Here is a 26,658-nt window from a genome sequence, read left to right as displayed (position 1 = left end):
ACCCCTATGGTACAATGTACTCTACCCAAAAGAGATGTGGGTGTGTGTGCTCCTTTTTTGTTGTGCTGACACTAGCTCCTGGCTGAAAGCCTGGATACAGTGCTATTCCTTTCATCTGAAATGTTTCACAGACTTTTATTTATTTAAGCTTTGTTTTGTTTGACATAGGGTTGTACTCTGTAGCCCAGGCTGGCTTGAACTTGTGATCCTGCCTCAGTTTTTCCAGTGCTGGTTTCAGGTATGTGCACACCAACGTTGGCCAGAATCTTAGCAATGCACTCATAAATACTATTTGCCTCTTTATTTAAAGCTGCATTAAAGTAAGGGGTGACACTGTCCAGAAAGAAATATATTCATTACTTGACTTCTGTGACTGTAACCCTCTGTATATCACCTTTATAATATCAACAATTTATTTATTTATTTATTTTTGCCAGTTCTGGTATTTGAACTTAAGGGCCTGAGTACTGTCTCTGAGCTTCTTTTACTCAAAGCTGGCACTCCACCACTGGGCCACAGTGCCACTGTTGGCTTTCACTGTTCATGTGGTACTGAGAACTGGAACCCAAAGTTTCATGCATGCTAGGAAAGCACTCTACCATTAAGCCACATTTCCAACTCACAATTTAAAAAAAAAAAAAAAAAAAAAAACAAAGCAAAAACTGTCTGTCATGGGGCTTAAACTCTGGGCCTGTGCGCGGTCTCTGAGCTCTTCAGCTCAAGGCTACTATTTTACTGTTTGAGCCACAGTGCCACTTTCGGTTTTCTGGTGGTTATTTGGAGGTAAAAGTTTTACAGACTTTGGTGCCTGGGCTGGCTTTGAACTGTGATCCTTAGATCTCAGCCTCCTAAGCAGCTAGGATTACAGGTATGAGCCACTGTGCCTGGCTTGGTCTTTAATATATAAAAGGACCCACGGATTTTACTGATAGATGGCTAGTGGTATATATAGAATCAAAGGTCATCATTCTTTTGCCACATGGATAAAGAGTTTATGCAATTCATTAACTGCTAGATTTGCTGAGTAATGTTTAGGCTTGATAATCATACAGCTGTAGTTATATAAGAACACCCCAATCATTCAAAGATCTTAAGAATTATTGCAAGGTTAGTACTAGTGGTTCATGTCTATAATCCTAGCTAAACAGGATTACAGTTTGAGGAATTATGGTTTGAAGCTAGGCTCCAGCAGGAAGTTTTAAGATTTTTTTTGCCTGTGAGTTTTATGTCCAATTAATTACCAAAAAGCTGGAAGTGAAGGTGTGGCTCAAATGATAAGGTGTCAGTCTAGAGTAGGAAAAATATCTAAGAATAGTGCCCAGGACCCGAGTTTAAGCTCTAGTACTGGCACATGTATGTGTGCTCATACACACGCACAGGCATGCACCCACAAGTGTACACAAACACATCACACAAAATCGCTGTAAATAATTTTTTTTTTGGTGTGTGTGTGTGGGGAGCCAGTCCTGGGGCTTGAACTCAGAGGCCTGTCCTTGAGCACTTTTGCTCAAGATTAGCACTCTGCCACTTGAACCACAGCAGCACGTCTGGCCTTTTCTGAGGAATCAAACCCAGGGCTTTGTGCATGCTTGGCAAGCTCTCTACCACTAGGCCACACTTGCAACCCTGCAAATAATTTTTTTGTACCATGAGTTCTTGATACAATTTCTTGTATTCTTGGGAATGCAAATTAAAGTCAAGTGACTGGAAAATAAGCCCAAGTCATGGTCAAACAAATGAATTCTACTACCACAACCTACTCTTCAACATAAATAAATGCTAAAGCACCATAAACGATGCTGATCACAATAAAATAAAATTTGTAATTTAAGCAGTATTAGCAATGGATGGAAGACCTCACAGGAACATTAATATAGAGGTAAATTTTCCTAAGCACAAACCCCCCTCTTGATCTCTTGATACAGGTTACTGAGTAAAATGCTTCTTTCCCAGAGCTGCTGAAAATATTTACAGACTTTTAACACAAAAAAATTATTTGAGAAAAAATAAATAGGACTGGGAGTTTAGCCTAGTGGTAGAGTGCTTGCCTAGCATATATGAAGACCCAGGTTCAATTCCTTAGTACCACATACAGAGAAAAATCCGCAAGTGGTGCTGAGGCTCAAGTGGTAGAGCTCTAGCCTTGAGAAAGTCCAGGACAGTGGTCAGGCCTTGAGCTAAAGCCCAGGACTGGCAAAACAAACAAACAAACAAACAAACAAATAAATAAATAAAATAAAAAATAAAATCAACAGATGCTCATTTCTAATCCAAATTCATCCAATATTTCCTCTGTATTTGGGATGTTTGTATAATTTAAATAGCACTTAAAATAATTAGCCCAGAATACTGACAAAATAGCACTTTCTTTCTTCCAAGACAAGTAGAAAAGAGGGACCTATAGTTAACTTGCTACTAACATAAAGATTTGTTATAAGTGCAGAATAAAATGGTCTATACTTAAATTTTGGTTACTTTTCTTACCTAAATTTTGACTGGCATGGATTTGGTATTTTGATCTGTTCAAGACACAACTTTTCTGAGCCATCTTCCTTCCTAAAGTCTTTCAAAATTCTTAAAAATACTAAAATTTGTTAAATCATAGAAGATGCGATATTAGTCAAGATGCATTGTATTCAATCTGGGATATAGAACTGTAGTATCTTTACATAACTATGTAATGAAATATAAAAGTAATTATTTAGGTAGGTCATTTAATTTTTTTCTGTTGACAGAAAATATATTATGGGGGAAAAAGGGAAAGGAACTCAATCAGAGGCAAGCAGTACCAACAGGGAGGGACCAGAGCATCTGATTATAGTCATCACTACTAGTCTTCTATGACAACCACAGCAAGGTCTCTTAACAGTTAATTTTGGGGGGGGGGGGGGGGCGGGGTCGGTTGTGGGATTTGAACTCTGGGCCTGGCACTGTCCCTGAGCTCTTCAGCTCTACCACTTGAACCACAGCGCCACTTCGGTTTTCTGGTAGTTAAATGGAGATAAGAGTCTCCTGGACTTTCATGCCTGGGCTGGCTTTGAACTGTGATCCAAAGACTGCAGCTTTGAGTAACTAGGATTACAGGGGTGAGTGCCACCAGTGTCCAATTGACACTTAAAATTTAAATATAATTTAAAACTTTTTCTTATGAATCAAATTTCAAATAACAAATCTAAAATTGTACAGAGAATTTTATTTATTCACCTAATTTCAAGAAATACCAAAGTCCTATCTTATTTCAATTACTACTACCATTCTAAATTCCAGATAATTACCATTTCTCTCTTGTATGATCACATTTATATAATAAGTTTTAGTATAATAACAGGCCTCTTAGCCTAAGATGGGGCATGCCTATCTTCCTAGCACTTGGGAAGCAGAAGAATGAACAATTAGGTAACAGCTTGAGCTCAAACAAAGGGCTAAGACTACAGAACTCAGTGGTAGAGCACTTGCCTACAATCCCCCTCCCCTGGGGAAAAAAAAAAGCTAGGATCTGAAAGGTTCCATGCTCTAAAAAAGTTTCAAATTTCACTAAGTACCAATTACTCCTTTGTTAATAATTAGTTCTATTCATATAGTCAATGAGGTATGAAGATTAGGTGCTATTTACAGTATTGGAACATTATTTTTTTTAAAGAATTTATTAACATTGATTTTTACATATTTCAAATAACGTGTTTAACAAACAAGTATTCAAGAAGAGAATCTATATACAATCACTGTGGAACATTATTTATCCTAAGTTTACATGCAGTTTAAAATACTGATCAAATACTCATAACAACACTAACTTCCAATTTTGGAAGATAACATTTAGTGGATGCTCACTTTTTTTAATCAATCATTATTTTTAAATCATTTTAAGTACATTACCCCATGAAACACTCAAAATAATTTTATTAGGAAAGCATTATTGTAGTAGGCCAAGGAAATAAAATTGAAATTCCAATTAATAACGATTTCTTAGTTATTATACATATTCTAATTTACAATTTTGAGCCCATATTACATATCAGAATGTGACATACCATTGAAATACATTGTAATTTTAAGTTGCTTCAGTTAGCAAGAATAAAACAGGTTTAAGTTTTAAGATTTTTAAAGATTTAAGTTTATTTAAAACATAAAAGATGGCATCTTTTCTAAATAACATCTAAATTTTAGGCTTAAGAGTAAATTATTCAGGACATGTTAATTGACTAATACTCTTAACAAGCACCACCAAGTGTCCCAAATACGCATGAAATCATCAGAGACAAAAATGATCTAGCATTTCGAGATAGGTAAGAAAAGATGTTTCTTATTTCATCCCAAGCAGTTGTTTTTAAAAAGACTGCATTTTTAGGGCTTAATCATTGTAAAAGTAGAAACAAGGACCGATGCAAGACCAAAAACCATTTCTAGCATCCAGACTCTGGTCTGTAATGACTATTAAGAGAAGGATAATCAGTTTCAAATCAGAAACCAAGCCAAGAATAACAACGAATTTCTGAGATGTTCAATTCTAGGTTTGGGTTACAAAGTGTGCAGAATGATCCTGGGACATCTTACTGTACTAGAAAGCAAGGAAACAAACAAATGGGAAGAATAGTAAGAATGAATCAAAAGGAGTTAGCCAGTGGCCAAAGATGGAACAATCTTGAGTATCAAGGAAAGCAACAGAGGGTTATTCTAGTCAAAACATACATGCACACCTGAAATGTCAAAAGAGGCAAAAGTCTGTAACACAAAGTAAGTTTAAAACCATGAATGCATGTAACACTGCACTAATTACCTCTGGAAACAGCTAAACTATCATCAAATCAATCTGTTGTTTTCAAACTGGCAAATAAAGGGGAAAAAAACTTATCTTTCCTCATACTTAAATAATTAACTACATTTAAACAATAATTTTAAATAGCTAAAATAGTAAAACAAGGGGCAATAATCCAGACAATAAATGAAGTGATAAAATACCTACAATTCACAAATGCAAAGGAGAAGAATGGATTTGGGCCAATAAATTTTTTTTACCTTTTTATTATTATTATATAAACGTAATGTACAGAGGGGTTACAGAGACATAAAATCAGGCAGTGAGTACATTCCTTTTGGACAATGTCACCTGACAAGTAATTTTCTGTGTGGCTCGAGAACTCCTAATTCCTCTAGATTCTTTCAGAGGGATATGAGGGGTCTTCTCTTTTCCAATTAGTCAAGTACAGATTTTCTTCAGTTTTCAAGTAAAACAATATACCACAATGAACTGAAGGCAGAAGCAAATCTGAAAGTGTGGCCATGCCATCTTTTAAGCTAGGTGCTGATTTACTCAAATTTAAAGAAAAGACATTTTTTTTTCTTTAAAGCACAGTGATTTTTCATTAAAAAATCATGTTAACAGGCTGGGCGTGGTGGCTCACACCTGTAATTCTAGCTACTCAGAGGCTGAGATCTGAGGATGGAGGTTCAAGCCAACCCAGGCACTAAAGAACTTAAAGACTCTTATCTCCAGTTAGTTGCTACCAGGAAGTGGAGCTGTGGTTCAAGGGGTAGCCTTCAGCCTTGAGCTGAAGAGCTCAGGGACAGCACCCAGCCCAGAGTTCAAGCCCCATGACTCCCACTCCCCCAAATCACATTAACAGGACTTAATACTGATCTTAAAATTAATCATTTAAGCCTCAACAGACACAAACAAAAGCTCCTTGGAATTTTGAAATCAAGGTCTCATGCCTGGAATATTCAATTTTTAAGACCATAAAGTCTGATATATACAGCAAATATCAGCAGCTGTTTAACATGACATATCACCAGGTAAATATTGTGAGATTCATTTCAATGGTGTATACAAAACTATGAATACAGTATACTACTTGAAATCTTCTTAATCCCTAATTTACATGACACGAACATAGTAAAGGGTTATCTAATAATAGTAGAATATATTAAATGACAATGTAGTTTTTAATAAACCTAGAGTAGGAACCTATAAAATTTTTTTCAGTAAGAATATTTTACTTATAGAGGAAGAACCTATAGATTGAGATTCAAACATGAATCAAACATACAAGTCCCTATTATGATCAGATTAGGGAAATGTAGAAGATAGTGAATCAGGGTCTTGGTGTGCTTAAGCACATGCTCTATCACATCCTTAAATGGATTAAAAAAAAATTGGCAGAACAAGAGTTTGAACTCAGGGCCTTACACTTGCTAGGCAGGTACTCTACTATGACTGTAGCTCCCTTTGTGCCCAGGGCTACTTGGGCTGTGATTCTGGGGAGGATGGGAGTTTAATAGCACCCATAGTGCCCCCAACAGCAGTGATAATCAGCTCAGACCACTACTTCATTGAACTACTGTTTTTTAGGTCTGGGTGTGGGCGCTGTCCCTGAGCTCTTCAGCTCAAGGCTGGGGCTCTACCACTACAGCCACAGCACCATTTTTCCTTTTCTGGTTGTTAATTGGAGATAAGAGTATCATGGATTTTTTTCCTTTTTTTTGTGCCTGGTCTGGCTTTGAACCATGATCTTCAGATTTCAGTCTCCTGCATAGCTAGGATTACAGGTGTGAGCCAGTGGTGCCCAACTGTTGTATAAGATAGTCTCTCAAATGCTTATGTCTAGGGGGCCTCAAACCATGATCCCAGATCTCTATAGAGAACTCCTTAGTAGACAGGATTATAGACTTGAGCCTGACTCACAATAGAAGATTTTAAACTAGTAGTAGTTTATAAAACCCAAGGTTAAATCCATTATTTTCTATTTTGTTGTATTTGGAATTAAATGTACTAAAAGATTAATGCACCTCTATCAATTTTCATACTACTAACAAAAAAGAAAAGGCATTCTATAAACTGCTTATTTGGAAATAAGGGATAGAGGTGTAGACTACAAGTTCCCTTTATAATTTGGTCCAATTAGAGGCAGTTTTTGCAAGTGAAAGGAGTGCAATTGCTAATTATGCTAGGATATCAGTTGTAAACCAGGGCTGTCCCAGGAAGACACACAACTACTAACCTTACAAGATTCACTTAGAAAATCATTTCCACAAAGATCAATTCTTTGGGTAAATACTTTCCATTGAAACATACTGTTAGTATTAAAAAGAACTAAGATATTATAAAAAATTACTTTTCATCTCTCTTGGCTGGCAGTTATGGTTATTTCATAGTGTTCATTTCTCTTCTTGTTGCTTTATGTACTACAACAAACTTCTATCCATTACTTTTGGTAGAAACTATTCCTAAAAGAACTATGAGGTTACACCAATGAAGTCTTGCTTCTCTCAAAACACATCTTCCCATGGACTTCCACACACTGTCTAGCCAGACTTCTACTCAGTTTGTGAACTGATACATTATTCCTGGCAATACTTTAATTTCCTAGAGATTAAATAAGGAAGAGTGAGGTAAAAACATTTGGGACAACTCAACCAAGCCTAAGATTCCAAATTAAGAACCCGAGAGTTAGCTTTTTATGTTTTAAATCTTTTTGTTACAGTAACTTGAGTCTCACATGTTACCAAAATTTTCATTTTTTAACTCCTTTTTTTTTGGAGGGGGGGGGCCAGTCCTGGGACTTGAGCTCAGGGCCTGACCACTGTTCTTGGTCTTTCTCAAGGCCAGAGCTCTACCACTTGAGCCACAGCACCACTTCCATTTTTTTCTATGCCTGTGGTACTGAGGAATCCAACCTTGGTCTTCATTGCATGCTAGGCAACTGCTATCCCCCAATTTAGCATCTTCATTAAATCACAAATGTTATAATACGTGTGTACATATGTTCTCGGGCTTGAACTCTCTCCAGGCTTTGTGTTCTCATTCCATTTTTTTTTTTTTTTTTAATTTTGTGGGTCATGGGGCTGAATTCCAGTCTGGGCACTGTTCCTGAGCTTTGCAGCTCAAGGCTGCTGCCCTACCCCTGGGCCTCAGTGTTGTCCCTGAGTCCACCCTTAAGCCAAGCCCCACTTCCCATTTTCTAGAGGATAATTGGAAATAAGAGTCTCAGGTTCTTTTGTGCCCGGGCTGGCTTTGAACCTTGATCCTCAGATTTCAGCCTCCTGAGTAGCTAAGATTAAAGGTGTGAGCCACCCACTACCGGCTCATTCCATGTATATATAATACACACACACACACACACACACACACATTTTTTTTTTTGCTATTCCTTGATCCACACCTCCACTTCAGTTTAAGAGTCTTTTAGGTTTGTTCCTGGGATGGCTTTGAACCTCTCGCTATTCAAAGACATTAGCCTTTGATAACTAGGATCATAGACATGAGTCACCAGTGAAGACGCTTCCACAGTTAGTTTTAAAATAACCATAATGGATGGGGGGGGAAGGAAATGGGGACCAAGACATGAGAAAGGGATCAATGTATGTGAATTAATGCACCGTCTATCTGGCGAATATAACGTAACCCTTCTATTAATTACAATAAAAAATATATGAAAAAAAAATTTAAAAAATAACCATAATGCGCCAGAAGCCTGGCCCAATGGTAGAATGCTTGCCTAGCCTGCATGTAGATTTGGGTTCAATTCCTCACTACCATATACACAGAAAAGGCCTGAAGTGGTGCGATGGTAGAGTGCTAGCCTTGAGGAAAGCCCAAGGACAGTGCCCAGGCCCTGAGTTCAAGCCCCAGAACATGTGAAAATAAAATAAAATTTAAAAATTAAAAAATTATCATAATTGTGGTGCTTCCCTTTCTGTTTTCTCAGAACAAACCAACTCTTGACAACCCACATGAAGCAAAATATAACTATATGCAGAGGCGGTCTAATTGCCAAAAGGTCCTTCCAAAGTAAACTTTACTGAATATTAAGTGTCCAACAGTTGATTATTAACTGCAGATCAATGACTTTCACAGAAGCTATAAAAGTCTATAAAAGTATAAATTGTATGTGTTGAGGCATGTACAGGTTAATGGTCGAAAGCAGAAATTTTCAGTATGGGCAGAAGATCATAACACGACGGTAAAACAAAACAAAACAGGGACACGGGGAAGAACTCAACAAAAATATCCCTCATAAAAGAAATGAACCTCGCTAGGAGCAGTGGCTCACGCCTGTCATCCTAGCTACTCAGGAGGCTGAGCTCTGAGGACTGAGATTCAAAGCCAAAAAAGAACCCGAGACTCCTTATCTCCAAATAACCTACAAATAACCAAATAACTTGAAATGGGGCTTGGCTCAAGGGTAGGGTGGTAGCCTTGAGCTAAAGAGTGTAGAAACAGTGCCCAGGCCAAGATCAAGCCCCATGACCTTAAAAAAAAAAGTAACGAACCTCTCTGATTTGTACTGACCTTAACATATCAACAATATGGAATATACTAACAAGATACCAGATCTTAATCAGATCACAGTATCTAACAGTTACAAAATAACCATCTTAACTGTATTCAGCAGTACACACACCTTATTAGACTGCTAGGTTTTGAGTTTTCACATCAATGAGGGGAAAATTTGTCAAAAGACAACAAAAAAGTTTTGTTTTTTTTTTTTTTTGCCAGTCCTGGGCTTCAGCTCAGGGCCTGAGCACTGTCCTTGGACTTTCTCAAGGCTAGAGCTCTACCACTTGAGCCTTAGCACCACTTCCGGCTTTCTTCTACGTATGTGGTACCAAGGAATCAAACCCGGGTCTTCATGCATGCTAGGCAAGCACTTTAACCACTAGGCCAAACTCCCGGCCCAACAAAAAAGGTTAAAAAAAACCTGCAATTCTTATTTTATGGTAGTGTTAAGACTTAAAGAATTTAAGCTGTACTGCTTGAAGAACTTAGAGGCACAACAACACAAACTAATTTCATTTTCACTAAGGTAAAGGGGCCAACATACACAAAGTTTTAATTTTTTGAATCTTATTTAGTCATAAACCCAAGTAAACCCATTAGTTATTTCCAATACAAATTGCAAATGTCTACAGTAGGTATTTCATTTTTCTTCAAGCTAATAACAGTGGGAGCTGGTGGAATAAAGACTTGAGTGAACGGCTAATGAAAATTAAGTATGCTTAAAAAGCTTTCTCTAAGAATCTGAAATAGTTTATCAAGAAAGTTAAGGCCACCAAAGTTATAAAATCTCTACTGCTATAGACTTTTAAGAACAGGCCAAATGAGCTTTATATTTAACCGCATATACGCAAATCCACAACTTAACCATAATAAAAATCACAGCAGTCCATTCAATTTTCTCCCTTTGTCCTAGTTTCTTTTTTGCTGGGAAGAGGCGTAGTAAGATAATAATAGCAGGAAATAAGGTAGAGCAGCTGAACAGACAAGATGAAGTATTTCTGTTTTACCTCTATTCTGTTCCACTGCTGGGCAGGTATGAAAACAAATTTAGCTGTTTGGGGGAGTCCTAAATTGTAAAAACATTTGTGATCAAGATGTGGCCCTCTCTTTGCCATGAATTTTTTAGGGCCTTTAGCAGGATTTGGCCATCAGAGCAATGGAAGCCATTTATGGGTTAGAGATTTCCAGCTATCTGGGAAGTATGTTACCTTAATGATAGCCATCACTGTCTCCACAGAGACTGACACTTGAGCCAGATGATTTCTTTCTAGTCCTTCAAATCTATGGGAATGATACATGTAAACTGATCACTCTAAATTTCTGCAGCAATATGCAAGCTAGCTTACCAAATTTCCTGTTAATGCTGTTGCTATTTTACCAGCGAGAATCTTTATACTATATGTTATACATAACGTTAAGTGGGTTAATAATGTTAAATTGGTAACCCTTATCTTTTGTAAGAGAGACTATATATATTAACGGCAATGTTTTCATTATTGGTTAAATTTAAAACATTGTCCTCTCTGTTAAGTCATAAACAGAAATCAGCATTTCAGTTTCATTTATTTTTTCATAACAAAGGAAAAACTTCAAGGCTGGTTTAATATCATTGTAATGTATCTCATTCAATCAACAGATGTGTCTTGGAAATGGAGTTCAAGCTAATTATGCCTAAAACTCAAATTCTTTAAAATACTGTAGACACATGAACAGATACACTTTCTTTTCTTTTATTTTGTGGGTCATGGGGCTTGAACTCTGGGTCTGGGCACTGTCCTAGAGCTCTTTAGCTCAAGGCCATCACCCTACCCCTTGAGCCACAGCCCCACTTCCCCTTTTCTAGTGATTAATTGGAGATAAGAGTCACATTCTTTATTGTCCTGGCTGACTTTGAAAACGATCCTCAGAGCTCAACCTCCTAAGCAGCTAGGATTACACACATGTGTGAGCCACTTTGCCTGGCCTATTTTCTTTTCTTATAAAAGATATACTTTCCTGATGAAAGAAATCATTTTACAGTCTAAATGATTTCTAATTTGTGAATTCAATTGTTTACTAAAAAATAGCATAGGGGTGGTTTGACATTTACTTTTTTAAAGTTGCCAAAATATTATTCACATTGATAGCATTTTAACAAAAACTTGAACAGCAACACAGGATTTGAAAATATTTCATAATTTTGTTTTGGAGGTATGGAGGGCTTCTTCAACTCCATTAACTTTCTGGAGGTACAACACAAACACATCAGGAATTGAGCTTTAACTAAAAAGTGGCAGGAGAGCACTCTTTAGGGAGCAGGGATGAGGCTGGAACAGGTAAGGATCCTTTCTTCAGTAAGCATTCTTGCATGATGGTGGCCTAATATTTAAAAGTAGGATGATATTCTTTTACTGAAATTGGGAGATAACGAAAGTATTAGAGAAAACATAGTACCTATATTTTGGTTGAATCTTAACCCAAATACACACTATTTATTGCAATAGTTTTATTCAGGTAGAATATTAATTTTCTTTTCTCATTAGAAATTGTCAAATGTTCTTGATCTCATCTATCTAGGAGGTGACTTGTATTTAGGATGGGGGGGTTAAAGCGACTTTTTTAAACCAAAATAAAGCTTTATTTTTCTTTAAAGAAGTAGATGGGTTCCTACCAGATATTGTGGAGTATATGAAAATCGGGGTTAGCAGTAAGTGTTTGGCATAAATTCTACTCAAATAGGAATGAAAAATGATTTAAAAAACTGTATGCCAAGTGAATAGGTCTTCCCAAGAACCTCCTTCCTCCCCAGCCTTTCCTACCTCCCGCCCCTCCCCCACTAACACTGCCTCCCTGCTGTGCAAAGAGCCCTTTGTCCTGCCCCGCACTTATCTAGCTGTTTGGCCATATTGACAGGCCCACTGGAGGCATAATAAGGGAGTCAGTCTGACATAAGCAGCTGGCAATTTGAAACAAAAATCTTCCTTTACTACTCACACCAAATCCTGCCTCAGAGGTCTCTGGATCCTCCCCTGCTTCCATCTATTTCTCAGAGCAGCAAGCATTTGGCATTTTCTCTTTTTAGGTAGTACAAAAAACTCAATTCCTTAGCTGTAAAACAATTAGGTATACATTCCTATAACTGCTTCTTCTTTGTGAGTCACAATATAGGCCAAAGGTATTTCTAGCTCTGGGTGTGTGTGTATATATAGCATGATGAAGAAAATGATCATTACCCCAATTTGCCACCAAAACTCTGGCAATTCTCATACTACAAGGAAGACAAGGGCACAGAGAGAAATGAAGCTATAGACGCACCTCAAACAAAACTGGCCAACAAAAATTTAAAATTCCAAAAAGCAGAAAATTCATTTTTTTGTCTTCCTGTCAAAGTAAGACATTCCCTAGGTGCTTAGTAAAGAAAATCAATATGATGGAAAAAGTGAGGCAGGCAGGACAGGATTAGAAAATTTCTTGCTCAATACAAGCACAATAAAGTACTCTGAAACTTAGCTTGCATTGTTTCCTTATTTTATTTCACAGATCCCTTTAGTAATAAGTGTTAGGACTTTGAACACATTTTACCAGAAAAAGAATTTTCTAGTGATACTTTCTAACAGGACCACTCCTCAAAGTTACAGGAAACTCTCTAACCAATTTGTAACACACAATAGGGAACATTTCAAAAGGCTAAGTAGTTTAATAATATATGTATAGATAAGTGAAACTCTACCATTAATGAATCTTTACCATTAGAAAAATCAATCAAAAATATTATTTTACTAAGTATTTTGGAATTTCTGGTAGCAAAGATTAGTGCAACATAGAATCAACCCCATTCATAGGTACTTTTACATTTATTTTCTTAGGAGTGCCTCTGAAGTGATATTTTAATCACATTATGAATACCTTCCAGTTGTACTATTAAATATACATCATGCCAGACATCATTCAAAATTTAAGTTTCATTTTGTATCTTAATTCATTTCTATCAAGAACTTTCGGTTTTTCTATACCTGAAACAGATTTTATATACAAAACTCACAGCTAGGACATCTAATTTCAAGTTAACGTGACAAATTAATAGTGTTCAAATTATAGTAATATTTCTTTATGAAATTATTTCAACAGAGAATAAAGTGGTTATCTGTAAAGCTGGGGTTGTGGCTCAATAAGAGAGCACTTATCTAGTGTGCAAGGGTCTGAGTTGGATCAAGACTATCAAAGAAGGCCGGGAGTTTGGCCTAGTGGTAGAGTGCTTGCCTAGCATGAATGAAGACCTGGATTCAATTCCTTGGTACCACATACTTGGAAAAAGCTGGAAGTGGTGCTGAGGCTCAAGTGGTAGAGCTCTAGCCTTGAGAAAAATTCAAGGACAGTGCTCAGGCCCTGAGCTTAAGCCCAGGACTGGCAAAAAAAAAAAAAAAAAAAAAAAAAAAAAAAAAAAAAAAAAAGACTATCAAAGAAGTGAGTTACCTGCACATCTACATTTTTACTATATAACTTTACCACTCAAAGGCTAAGATTAAACAGCCATTCTTCTCAAAAAGGCCAGAATAATTTCAGAAAGTATTTAAAGTCCCTAGACAAAAAACAATATCCAAAGATACAACAAATTCAAAAAATGAGTTCAATTAACCTACAAAAAGGGCCTCAATGATTCTTCAGAAAATGACTATCTTGAGAGGACAACTGGTTAAAAAAAGGAAATTAAAGTGTGAAAGTATTTTGCAATGTAATATCTATACTACTTAGTAATCTCAAAAATTTGTAAACTATCCATACACCCATTAGAATGAAAGTATATCACCTTTATATAGCTTCTTTATATATGTGATAGTAATAAAAATTATAATCAACGTAAAATATTCATTAAAGTCTCTGTTTTATAGGTCTGCTTTTATCACTGGGAAAACAACATGTTTACATTTCTGAAAGACAAAATGCTTTCTGTTCTTTTTTTGGTTCCTTGCCACAAATTACTAGTCATACTACAAATTATACATGCCTGTAGGATTTAAACAAAATGTATGCAAAATTGAAAAAAGTTCTGAGGGAAAAGGGGTAAAATAAGACCTTGGGCATATATGTTGATTGAATTGCCTCTAATGGTGGTTTTATATGGGTGGTGGTTCTCCTTCAAGTACTTCTGTTTGACAGACTATGCAGCTTAAAAAAAATCATGCTAATTCAGGGATTGTAGGGCAGAGGAGACCACAACCCAACGAGACTCAGGTTGCCTTCAACATTGTGAACAACATTCAATCAATTTCGGAAAATTCTGTCTGGGTTGTACCATTATTTCAGATGGATTAGAGCCAAAGATACATCTTTGTGACCAGGAGAGTACATACAACACATATATATAATGAACCAAACTTATGTCCTAATACAAAAGGATACACAACATTAAAAAGAATAAAAATTGACGCAATGAATTTTTTTTTAGAGCTGGAGGAAAACATGGCACTTGTGTGTGTGGGGGGGGAGAGGAAATCCTCTTCATCTGGTTCTCAGAAAGATTTTTACATTTTTCTTTCTTTAGTTTTAAATTCATTTTTCTAAATCACAAAAACCAGATATAAAAAACAAAACTCTACCAAACCTTCCCCTCCCTCAAGTCTTTAACTATGATTCCGTTTCCATTATTGATATCCATAACTTGATAGAAGGCCATGAATTGGTAATTCTGTTCTCTCCACCAATAAAACAAACTAGTTCAGCCGTGAAAATTCTCAGGTTTCTTAGTCCAGAAGCAGCCATGGCCTCTAAGTGCAGCTCTCTGCAGCCAACAGCATTAATGGACGCTGCACTGCTGTCCTTCCCTGGAGACGGCAGCCAGCACTACTCAAGCTTCTCACGTAGCAACCAGAGCTCCAGAGCCAGCAGCTGCTGCTGCCTTGTTATACTCACCCCTAGGATCCAACACAGGAACAACCTTGTCTTCACCCAACCCCCACTCCTTACACTATTTTTTTAAGATCAGTGCTCCATGCTAAGAGTGTTCGAATAATGCTTTCGGAAGGAAACAATCCTAAGGTCACCCTTTTAAATTTGGGTCTTTTCCTTGGGAAAAAAAATTTTACCAGATTTCCAATACTCATTTTAATGAAGCCAGCAATTACAGAGTAAAGATTAATCTGTAGTAGAAGACCCTAGTCAAATTTAAATTTGCAGCTAGAGACAACAGCTTTGTGTCATGTCCTACTAAAGGACGTAATTTATTTTTCTACACATAATGACATACTGAATAAAGCTTAAAGACTCCAATCCCATAACCGGCCAGCATTTTTGGCTACAGAAGAGAACTAATGATCCTCCTGAGAAAACTGGAAGAAAACCAATAAAATTTTCCCCTGTGTCCTCCAAAAGGCCCAGAAACCTCAGATTATGTGAGTATTCTCTGCTTTAGTTTTAGCTCAGATCCCACATATTTAAAATTACTTCATAACTTCTTTTCCAGCCAATTTATTAATACAGCACTGTAAAATTAACCATCAAAAATACTCCCCCCCCCCACATTTGTGGTACAGATTCTCCTGAAGCTCCTAACACTCATCTAGCTCTTCCTTCAAATCAAAAGTACAGCTATATGCACCATATGCCCTAGGAAAAAATGTAAATATGACCTTGGTCACAAATATGCCACCTAAAAACATCTTAATCAAAAAAATGAACGAAAATAGCAAGGGAACCTGGGCTTTCTTTCAGGACTATGAACACAGGGAAAATTGGAGAAATAAACTCAGGTACAGACAAAGCCCCGTGTAATCCAGCTCTCTGGGCAAGAAAGGAGTTACTGATGAACACATTGCACAAGTAACATGAGAAAGCAGAAAATGCAGGTCATACACGCACCCCTGACCCAGACCAGCAGAGCTGGCTGCAGCATCAATATATCCATGCAGGAGAAAAGACCGCTGATTCGGAAGGAGTGAGGCAGGCTAAGGAACTCTATAGAATAAATTAGCATAGCAGGGGCTTTCCCAGCAGTTAAAACTTTCCCTCTCTTGCGATTCACCTCCTTAAACCTGGGCTTTTCCCCACCACTGTCCACTTCTTACCAGGGCTTGCACGTACAGAGAAAGAGAATTCATTGAAGAATAAAATTTCCTGCCTTTAAAGACGTTCTCAAAAGACTGCTCTCCACGCCCAAGGCAGGGGAAACGATCAAATTTGGCTCAATGCCAGGCTAGAACCCAACAAATTCAACAGGGATATTTCAGATACTTGGGCAAATGCCACGGGGAGCTCAAGAATGTTGAGATTGGGGGGTGGTGGTGAAGGTAATTATCTTTAGTGTGGGAAAAGCAGCAGCCATCTGAGATGGGAACCTAAGGAGGCGAGGGAAGAAGTCGTTCCCAAGACTGAGGGGGGGGGGAGGGAGAAGAGATCTGGGAGACCCTCAGAGCCATCGGAGTTGTCACAAGGCAGCAAGAACGAGGGTGGAGGGCTGAGAACAGAAGGAAAAAAAAAATAAAATAAAAGTATGCCCATGTATTTGGAGCGCAGGGCAAGGAGAGGCCTAACCTCGAGTAAAAGGTAAACGTGGAGTAGGCAGTTCCCAGGAAAGGGGTGAAGAGGCGTGGGGGGAGGGGAGCGTCCTGACCCAGGAACGACGTGAAAAGGGTGGCGGGGTCGACTGGATCACACCAGGAAGCCTTTCTCCCTGGCCCAGATGGGTGCGACGGTGTGGAGGGGCTGGAAAAGGGGGCAGCATCCTCCTGCTCCGAGCCCGGGGAGCACCAGGCCCACGTCCCTCCGAGAGCGGGCGCAGGGAGACCGGAGGAGGTGACCCTTCCTCCCTCGAGGCCCGGGCAGGAGGGTCGGGGTCTCTCTTCTGTCGGACCCTTACCTTGTCCCAGGCGCTGCCGGGGCCTGGGCCCGGGCTGCGGCGCACGGCACTCCCGGGAGGCAGCGAGACTCGAGTTAGGCCCAACGCGGCGCCACGGCGTTTCCTGGCCGGGAATGGCCTGGACCCGTGAGGTGGGGGTGGGGGGCCGAAAGGCGGAGCCAGCCCAAGGCGGGGAGGGGGGAAGGGCCAGGGGAGGAGGGGGGGGGGCCGGCACTACTGTGTTGGCGGACTGGCGGGACTGGGGCTGCGTGTCTCTGAGCGCAGGCGGGCGGCGGCCGCCCCTCCCCCGGCGGCGGCGACGGCGGCGGCGGCAGCGGCGGCGGCAGCTCACTCAGCCCGCTGCCCGAGCGGAAACGCCACTGACCGCACGGGGATTCCCAAGGCCGGCGCCAGGGGCACCCAGGACACGCCTCCTCCTGCCGCCCCATTGGTCCCTCCGCCCACTGCTCCGCACCCATTGGCCAGCTTGCCGCCAATCAGCGGAAGCCGCCCGGGCCGCCTAGAGAAGAGGCTGTGCTCTGGGGCTCACGCTCCTCAGAGAGCTTCGGCTAGGTAGGGGAGCGCGACTCTGGTGGGAGGGAGGTCTGGTGGACTGGGGGGTTGAGTCTGGGGTGGCGGTGGCGGACCGGCTGTGGGTGGCAAATTCGCTTTTGTCGGCGGGATTTCGGGGCATACCGCTTCGTCATGCCGGACGGGGGATGTTGGAAACCGGCGAGAGGGCGGCCCGCCCTGCGGCAACCGGAGGGGGAGGGAGAAGGGAGCGGAAAGGGTTTCCAACCGGACGGAGCCATGGCTCCCGCCGTGGGAGGGGGGGGGCGTTTCCGGCCTATCTCGTCGCTGATTGGCTGCTTTTCCTCCCGCCGTGTGTGAAAACACAAATGGCGCGCTTTGGTTGGAGTAGAGTTCCTGTCAGTTACAGCTCGGGGAGGGCGCATCCGCCGGGCGCACATTGCCCCCTGGGTGGGGCGTGGGGGGGGGGAAACTGGACTGGCGGGGCGCGGCCGGCCGCCTGATGGGGGGGTGGGGTGGAGGGGAGGGTCAGTGAAAGTAGCTCCAGCGCGGATGCCCTCCCGCCCTTCCCTGCCTTCTGGGGGGCGGGGGGCGGGCGTCGGTTTACCCGCCGTCTGCTCGGCCTCGGCGTCTGATTGGCTCCTGAGGTCCGGAGAACGGATCTTTGCTATTGGCTCGAATCCCAAACGAGCGAATCCACTGCGCGGGGCGGCGGGCGGCCGGGAGGCGGGGAGGCGGTCGCTGGGACGGTCCCTCCCCGGGGCCCAGCGCCGCAGTGTCTGGCCTCGCGCCCCTGCGCAACGTGGCAGGAAGCGCGCGCTGGAGGCGGGGGCGGCTCGCCGGCCTGGACTTCTGGGTAGTGGCTGCCATGGCTCCGCCCCGGGTCCCCCCCCCCACACCCCCCCGCCCGCCGCTAGAGGGGCCAGACCCGCCGGACCGGCTCTTGGCATCCGTGCGGGCGGGAGAAGGAACGAGGATGGGTTGGACTGGTTCGTGGGCGGGGTGGGGCTTGTTCTCCAAAAACCGGCGCGAGGGGAGCCGCGGTCCGTGGGAGCTGCAGAGTCGGAGGCGGGCCGGGCCGCACCCTTCTCCGCAGGGGGAGGGCTGTGCCGCAGCACCTTCCTGGGAGTCCTCCGTAGCTTCCTTCCCCCGGCTAGGACCGCCCTGGGCCTGGGAGAGCGGGTCCCCGCCTCCGTGATCTCATCCTCCGCTCCACGTCGAGTCAGTCGCTCCTCGACTCTGGGCGGAACTCTTGGCCTGGTTCCTGGGCGTTGCCCTGTACAAGTGAGCAGGTGTAAAACTTGTGACTACGTAGATGTTTGTGTCCTGGGGAACAAGTGGAGCCTTGAGCGTTCACCTGGGGCTCAAATTATGCTGGGGGGTCTGCTGGTTCTTTAGGGGTTCTTTATCTCTTCCCAACCCCCAGATAGTAGCCTCTGTACACAGTAGTCACTCATTCTTGAGACCCTTGTTGCACCTCAAAGGCTTACCACTCAGTTTAAAGTTGAACCATAAGATATTAGCCTTTGTTCCAGAAGCCCCGAGCTTCCCGCCCTCCCGCTTTCCTCCTCCCTCTGCATTCCTGCAGTCACTTCTGCACTCTCACTGGTACTGTGGCCCCATTACTCATTTGTTTTACTGACTCTTCCAATCCCTAGACAGTGCTCTGGTATTCTCTTTCTCCTGATCTTCAGTAGCCTGGTGAGTCATGAAACCAGACAGATTAGTTCCACCACAAATTGAGGCTTGAGCTGGGGCCTCCTTGTTGCCCAGAAGTGCTTTTATTCCTCCTTAGCGCACCTTCTTAAGCTTTTGCCTTGGTTTTCATCTTCTCATTTCCTGGCTGGGGTTCTAGTTCTCTTTGAATTCCAGAGAACCTTGATTACCACATTATTGGCAATTGAACACAGATTTCAGCAACATTTTCCTCTTTCTTCTGAATACCTTTTATTCAAGCCCTTTATTTTTGTTCTTTTTTTTTTTTTTTTTTTTGCCAGTCCTGGGCTTGAGCTCAGGGCCTGAGCACTGTCCTTGGACTTTCTCAAGGCTAGAGCTCTACCACTTGAGCCTCAGCACCACTTCCGACTTTTTTCTATGTATGTGGTACCGAGGAATCGAACCCGGGTCTTCATGCGTGCTAGGCAAGCACTTTAACCACTAGGCCAAACTCCCGGCCCCTTTATTTTTGTTCTTATCACTCAGTAACTGAGCTCAGTTTTTTTCTCTAATAGCTTTCAAACTGTCTGCAGTATTATTTTTTTCTAGAATTGTACATGTATCCATCATGAGCCCTAAAGTAAGAAAATCACAAAATGGCAGGCAAAGATCCCTAATTGCTTACCGATTGAATTCCATTCCCAGGAAAGCTACAAAAGGACCCTCAATTATTATTATTATTTTGAGACCATGTCTGTATCTGCAGCCTGACCTGGAACTTGCTGGTTCTGACAACCTCCCAGTGCTGTGACTACAGTTGAATTCTAGACATCCAGCTGCAATCAACATCCCTCAGCTCCACACACACCCCTATTTGTTATTGTTATGTTTTTCTGATGGTATTGGGTTTGCATTTGGCCCTATACTTAACCGGGTAAGCATTCCCCACCTCTTCATGCTTCCGTTTTTCTCTCTCTTTTTTGCCAGTCCTAGGGCTTGAAGTCAGGACCCTGGGCACACTGTCCCTGACCTTCTTTTGCTTAAAGCTAACATTGAGCTGCAGTGACCTTTATGTGACACAGGAATTGAACCAACCTATGGTAACAGTGTCATACATACTTGTAGGATGGTTCCTTCTGGAATGATACACTTTTGCTGCTCCTTAACCTTCACTAAAGGTTGAAATTTCATTTCTCTCCAAGTTTGACCTATTATCTGGTGACCCAGAATTTTTTTTGGGGGGTGGGGTGCCAGTCCTGGGGCTTGGACTCAGGGTTGAGCACTGTCTTTGGGCTTTCCTCAAGGCTAGGACTCCATCACTTAAGCGACAGCACCATTTCCAGCTTTTTTCTGTATATGTGGTACTGAGGTATCGGACTCAGGGTCTCATGCACAGTAGGCCAGCACTACCACTAGGCCACAATCCCAGCCATACCCAAATCTTAATAATCAAAAGTCATCAATGCTTCTCCTGACTTCTTTACCAATTGTACTTGATTCAGTACATTTCATGTGTAGTTGCTGCCTTAAATGTATTTATGCTGAACTTGTTGAGGTTTTAGTCTCTTGTTGAGTCTTTGTACTGCTAAGCTCCTACTCTGACATGTAGCCACCCTTGAGTGACACATAAATGTCTGGGAAGTGTTTTTCACACATTTTATATACTTCCTTGTGCTCAAGGTTGTGTTCCAGCATGGAGATGGTAGATAATGTAGCAGTAAGTGCAAATCTGCATTATGGATTACAGGATACCTACTCATGGATAATTTCTCTTTATACTGAACATTGGCAAAATAAAAATCAGACCTCTGTTGGAAGAGATCATTTTTTGTGCTGGTCCTGAGACTTGAAATTAGAGCCTGGATGCTGTTGAGGGGAACAGTGCTAGAGTGTGAAGTCAGGGACTTGGCACTTTCTAGGTGAGTGCTTTTCCACCTGAACCATGACTCCAACCTTTTTTTTTTGCCAGTCCTGGGCTTGAGCTCAGGGCCTGAGCACTGTCCTTGGATTTTCTCAAGGCTAGAGCTCTACCACTTGAGCCTCAGCACCACTTCTGGCTTTTTTCTATGTATGTGATACTGAGGAATTGAACCCGGGTCTTCGTGCATGCTAGGCAAGCACTCTACCACTAGGACAAACTCTCAGCCCATCCAACCTTTGTGTGTGGAGGGGGGGGTCATGAGGCTTGCTCTTCAGCTCTAGGCTACTGCCCTACCCTTGAGCCAATCTCTACTTCCCATTTTCTAGAGGTTAATTGGAGATAAGAGTTTCAGGTCCTTTTGTGCCCAGAGTGGCTTTGAGCCTTGATCCTCAGATCTCAGCCTCCTGAGTAGCTAGGATTACAGGCATAAGCCACTGGGCCTGGCTCCAACCTATTTTTTGCCTGTGGTGTTTTTTTTTTTTAATGCACTTCAGCTATACTTACCTGAAAGCTAACTTCAGTATACCACTATTAAAGGTAAATCTGCCTTTGACAGTAGTGTTAACAAAACGTTGGTTTGGATTTCAGAAAAGGAAGATACAATTTCATTAAACCATAATGAGGGGTGCATAATGATTGAAGAATAGGACTATATACTTGTTGTGAATGAATTCCAACCCTAAATTTTATTTTGGGAGAAAAATTAGAAGAGGCTCCCTAAATATCTTGAGTTATGACTTTAAGGTGGGACTAAATATCAGCCTATGAGATTCTTAGAGTACTGTCCCTGAGCTTTTGTGCTCAAGGCTAGTAGTCTATCACTTGAAGCCACAGTTCCAATTCTGGCTTTTTGGTGGTTAACTGAAGGTAAGAGTCAGTTTCCTGCATCAGCTGGCTTGGAGACACAGTCCCTCCCTCCTATGTGGCTAGGATTACAAGCCTGAATCATCGGAGAAATTATTATCACCAGTCCTGGGGCTTGAACTGAGGGCCTAAGCACTGTCCTTGGGCTTTCTCAAGGTTAGATTAGCCACAGCACCACTTTCGCCTTTTTCTGTGTATGTGATACCAAGGAATGGAACCTGGGTCTTTGTGCATGCTAGGCAAGCAAGCACTCTACCACTAGGCACCTTCCAGCTACAGAGAAATTCTTTTTTTTTTTTAATCTTTTGCTTTATGTTTAATTTTTTTAAATATTTTTTATTGTAATTAATAAAAGGGTTACATATTTGCCAGATAGAAGGTGCATTAATTCACATACATTGATACCCTTTCATATGTCTTGGTACTCATTACACTCCCCCCAGAGAAATTCTTAATACAATATGTCCTTTTTACTCTTCCATAAATTTCTGTTTTTTCTCCAAACAAAAGAAACCCTGAATGAATGGAAAATATTTTAAGAGCTAAAGAGCACTAATTCTTTTTGAAACTTACAGGTTATAGTAGTAACCTAGGTTTCCCAACTTGCTAATCATGGAGGAAACTGCCTACTGGACTCTTACATAGTTTTAGCAGTGGCTCTTTGCTGGGTTTCTTGTACTCGAAACTTGAGCACTGCTATGCTTTTCAGTTCATTTAAGTAAACCATTTTTCCATCTCTGAAGTAGTGCCATACATACTTTTTCTTATACTTCTAGGGCAAATCATTTTTATTCTTGCATGACAAAGTTGATGAAAGTTGTGAGGGCTTGAGGGGTTTTGTTTTAAAGTCAGTCTTGGGGCTTGAACTCTGGGCCTGGGCCCTGGCGTTTTCCATGAGCTCTTCAGCTCAAGGCTACCGCCCTACTCCTTGAGCCACAGCACCACTCGTTTTCTAGTGGTTAATTGGAAATAAAGTCTCATGAACTTTAGTGCCTGGGCTGCTTTTGAACCATGATCCTTAGATCTCAGCCTCCTGAGTAGCTAGGATTATAGGCATGAGCTACTGAACCTGGCTCGTTTCGTTTTTTTTTTTTGCCAGTCCTGAGTCTTGAACTTGGTGCCTAGGCACTCTCCTTGAGCTTTCTCAAAGCCAGCTCTCTTACTACTTGAGCCACATTGCCACTTCCAGCTTTTTCCCTGTATGTGGTACCCAGGAATCGAACCCAGGGCTTCATGCATGCTAGGCAAGCACTCTACCATTAGGCCAGGCTCCCAGCCCAAGGGCTTGAGGTTTTTAAAGATTTGAAAGATTCATACTAGGTAAGCTTCATTCCTTTTTAGTGAATGGAGATTTGGTATACCTATATAATTACAGTTTACAAGTGTTGATAGACTATGATAAGGTTTAAGGTCACAAGGATTAGACTAGTTTTGACTATTTTCAAGCTGATTTTATAGAAGACTGTTAGATCACAAATTCAGGAGTTTGATATTTGCCTTTATAGGTGGAGAGTTCTTGGTTTGTTTGTTTACATAGTGCTGTGCTATTTTAGAGGACATACTTCTCTAAGTTTTTTTATTCATGACCTTCATTCTTGACAGAGTTCCCTGAAGGCAGCAGGAATGACACAGGGTGGATAAAAGCAGGCACATCGGCAACCAGGCAACTTCCTGCATGAAACAAGAGTTCCTGAAGGTACCAGGAACAACAGGGAGGAAAATGGAGGCATCTCTGAACCAGGCAACTACTTGTATGAGCTAGGGTAGGAAAACTGGACTCTTAAAATGCTGCCTTGAAGAATTGGTATTTTGGAGGTTGAGTGTGACTGAGATGTGTTCTCTCCTGCAAGGGAAATTGCTAGAAATGGACCAAATAAGTTTCATAGTATGCAGGAAACCTCTAGTTAGGGCTATTGAGTACAAAGGATAGTCACAGGAGTAGATCTACAGAGAATGGGAAACAATAATTCCTGTAGGCCTAGGAAAATCAAGGAAGTACGATCCCATAGATGGGGGAGAATATTGACTTGTTGGGAGCCAGTCCCTGAACCAACAATAAGACTATCAGATAATTTTGCTTTGTTTGGGAGGAGGGTGTGAGCTGTTGGGCTTGAACTCAGGGCTTTGGAACTGTTACTGAGCTCTTTTCCTCAAGATGGCCAGGATACAACCCAAAAACCAGAGGAGAAAGGATCTAGGGGGAATGTAGCCAACAGCTCTTTGCCCAAATCTAAAAAAAGAACTAGAGCAATGTAAAAAGGACTTAGAAAACTTTCTTTTGCTGTTTAAGCAGCAGCTATATGCCTGTCAGTGTGGCAGGAAAAACAAGATTTGTTCATGATCATCTTACAAATACAGAGGTTGGAAGTTTTTAAAAACTTAAGACCCAGGTTTTATACTTGGGCTGATACGTTTATTATGAAAATCCTCTTTACGGGATGATTAGAAGATGTAGCCATGGCCAGGAACAGTGGCTCACGCCTGTAATCCTAGCTACACAGGAGGCTGAGATCTGTGGATCACAGTTCAAAGCCAGCCCACACACTAAAGTCCATGAGCCTCATTTCCAATTAACAACTAGGAAACTGGAAGTGGTGCTGTGGCTCAAGGGGTAGGGTAGTAGCCTTGAGCTGAAGAGCTCAGGGACAGCATCCACGCCCAGAGTTTAAGTCCCATGTCTGACAAAAAAATAATGCAGCCATGGCCACAGGAAAAGACACTATGTCCAGATTTAGGGGCCATGTGCATTGAAGTTCCCTACTACCAACCCCTGAATTGATGATAAAGTAGTCTACTCTTAGATCACAAGTGTGTCCAAGGCATTCAAAGTCCAAGAGAAGGAAACCTTGTATTGTACGTTTTTTTTTGCCCAGTCCTGGGCTTCCTGACCTGGGTTTTCTCCAGGCTAGAGCTCTACCACTTGAGCTGTCAGCACCACTTCTGGCTTTCTGTGTATATGGTACCAAGGAATGGAGCCTAGGTTTTCGTGGATGCTAGGCAAGCACTCTATCTCTAGGCCAAACTCTCTTGCCTTATTTGTTGTTTTGAACCAAAAATAGATCAGACGAAAAAATAATTCTGGCATGACCTAGAAGACCCAATAAGGCACAGCCCTCTGAGGGTCACATTTGTGACCAAAGTCTAGCTGGACATTACCAAAATGTTGCAAGAGCTGCAAAGTAAGGCCAGTTTAGGGAGGTGGAGAGTGTTGGTAAGAAAGAAGAAAAACTGATCAGAGCATGGTACCCTAAGAGAATATAGATAACCACCACACACAAAGAGCATTTAATGGGTCCTTTTGACTCCAGTGTATACATTAAATCTTGGAGTTTCAAGGAATTTCTGATTTCAAAACCTAAAACCAGATAGTCACTGGATTTGAATGTCTTTTTTTCTGATGGTCCACTATCTATGTAGATTGGATTAGTTATTATAATCAATGAGTAGCCAGCCAGTTAGTGATAAGGCCCCTTGCTCATTCCACTTTTTTTAATATCTATATTTAAAAATGATATACAAGACTGACCAAAGAAACTATATGGGATGAAGAATCTTTTTGCCTTTAGATTAGCACCACCTATATAGTCCAAAATAGTGTTGGTGCAGGTTATATTCTGCAGTCCATTTTAGTACATTAAAATTTTCTTCCAATGTATGTTTCAAACTAGAAAAGGCTACTGAAGTAATTTAAAGGGTAAAGTACATTCTATTACATAATGTATTATGTAATAGTTGAGAAACTTAAACCATTTGATTGAGAGTGCTGAGTTTCTGCCAGATGAAAAAGATTTGTGTGCAGATGTGGAACTCTTAATTCACATGTAAAAGTACATTTATGCCTTCTGTAAAAATTGAATGTACAGCCATGGCTCTGTTTTTATTATGTTTGTTGGGCATTATCACTAAGCAAATACCCTGTTTGAGTTTGGCAATAAATGCATCAAAAAAATGTGAAATGTGTTTTAACTTCGTAGTTTATCCTGAAAAATTGTTATGCTGATATTTGCATTAATGGTGAAGACAGCTGTGGAACTGCATATAGCATCTTTTCTTTTTGTCAGTCGTGGGACTTGAACTCTGGGCTTGGGTGCTGTCCTTGAGCTCTTACCTCCAGGCTACTGCCTGCCCTACCTCTTAAGCCACAGCACTACTTCTCAAGGCAGTGGCAGCAAACTTCACTGCTATGGTTCTGTAGTGTAAACAAGAGACATGTCCTTGGGAAAGCAGTAAAGAGATATATAACAATACAGTCGTGAAAAGGAAAGTTTATACATAAAAGTTCCAAGTTCAATGGATGTTCCAAAAACCACTTAGGCAATCAAGTTGTAAACTAAATGAGCTTTCTTGGAACACTTCATTATTTAGAGTTGGCTACTGGGGGCGGTTATCAAAAAGGAAAGGAAGCTAATGCCTGACAAGACTGTAATTCAATCTCTGTAAAGTAAAAACCAGAATTTTGGGGAAATCTGTATTCAGTACTAGAAGCTTAACAGATACTTGCTGTCTTGTAAACTTCATGTAGCCAGATATGCCAAATAAAAGCTTCATTAAGTTGCATGTAAACACTGACACAGGAAGATACATCAATAATAAAAAAAA

The 26,658-nt window shown here is 41.2% G+C and overlaps 1 protein-coding gene across 9 annotated transcripts in view; it reads right to left on the bottom strand.

The window, feature by feature from the left end:
- The window catches only part of Setd5 (SET domain containing 5), a 76,618-nt gene extending 58,712 nt beyond the window's left edge, over positions 1 to 17,906 (bottom strand). For 2 of the 9 annotated variants that reach the window (XM_090323796.1, XM_090323798.1), the window contains exon 1: positions 17,109 to 17,288. The gene's annotated coding sequence lies outside the window, so the exon portion shown is untranslated. Of the gene's footprint in view, positions 1 to 2,484; positions 2,569 to 17,108; positions 17,295 to 17,783 lie in introns of those variants that run through there. The other 7 variants (XM_090323788.1, XM_090323787.1, XM_090323795.1 and 4 more) reach the window with 7 other exon arrangements.
- Between the last annotated feature and the right edge of the window lie 8,752 nt (positions 17,907 to 26,658).

The sequence above is a fragment of the Megascapheus bottae genome, chromosome 33 (genome assembly GCF_031878675.1).
Source record: "Megascapheus bottae isolate mThoBot1 chromosome 33, mThoBot2.hap1, whole genome shotgun sequence".
Taxonomy (NCBI): Eukaryota; Metazoa; Chordata; class Mammalia; order Rodentia; family Geomyidae; genus Megascapheus; species Megascapheus bottae.
The sequence above is the reverse complement of the archived record's forward strand: the minus strand, read 5'-3'. Positions and strand labels throughout refer to the sequence as shown.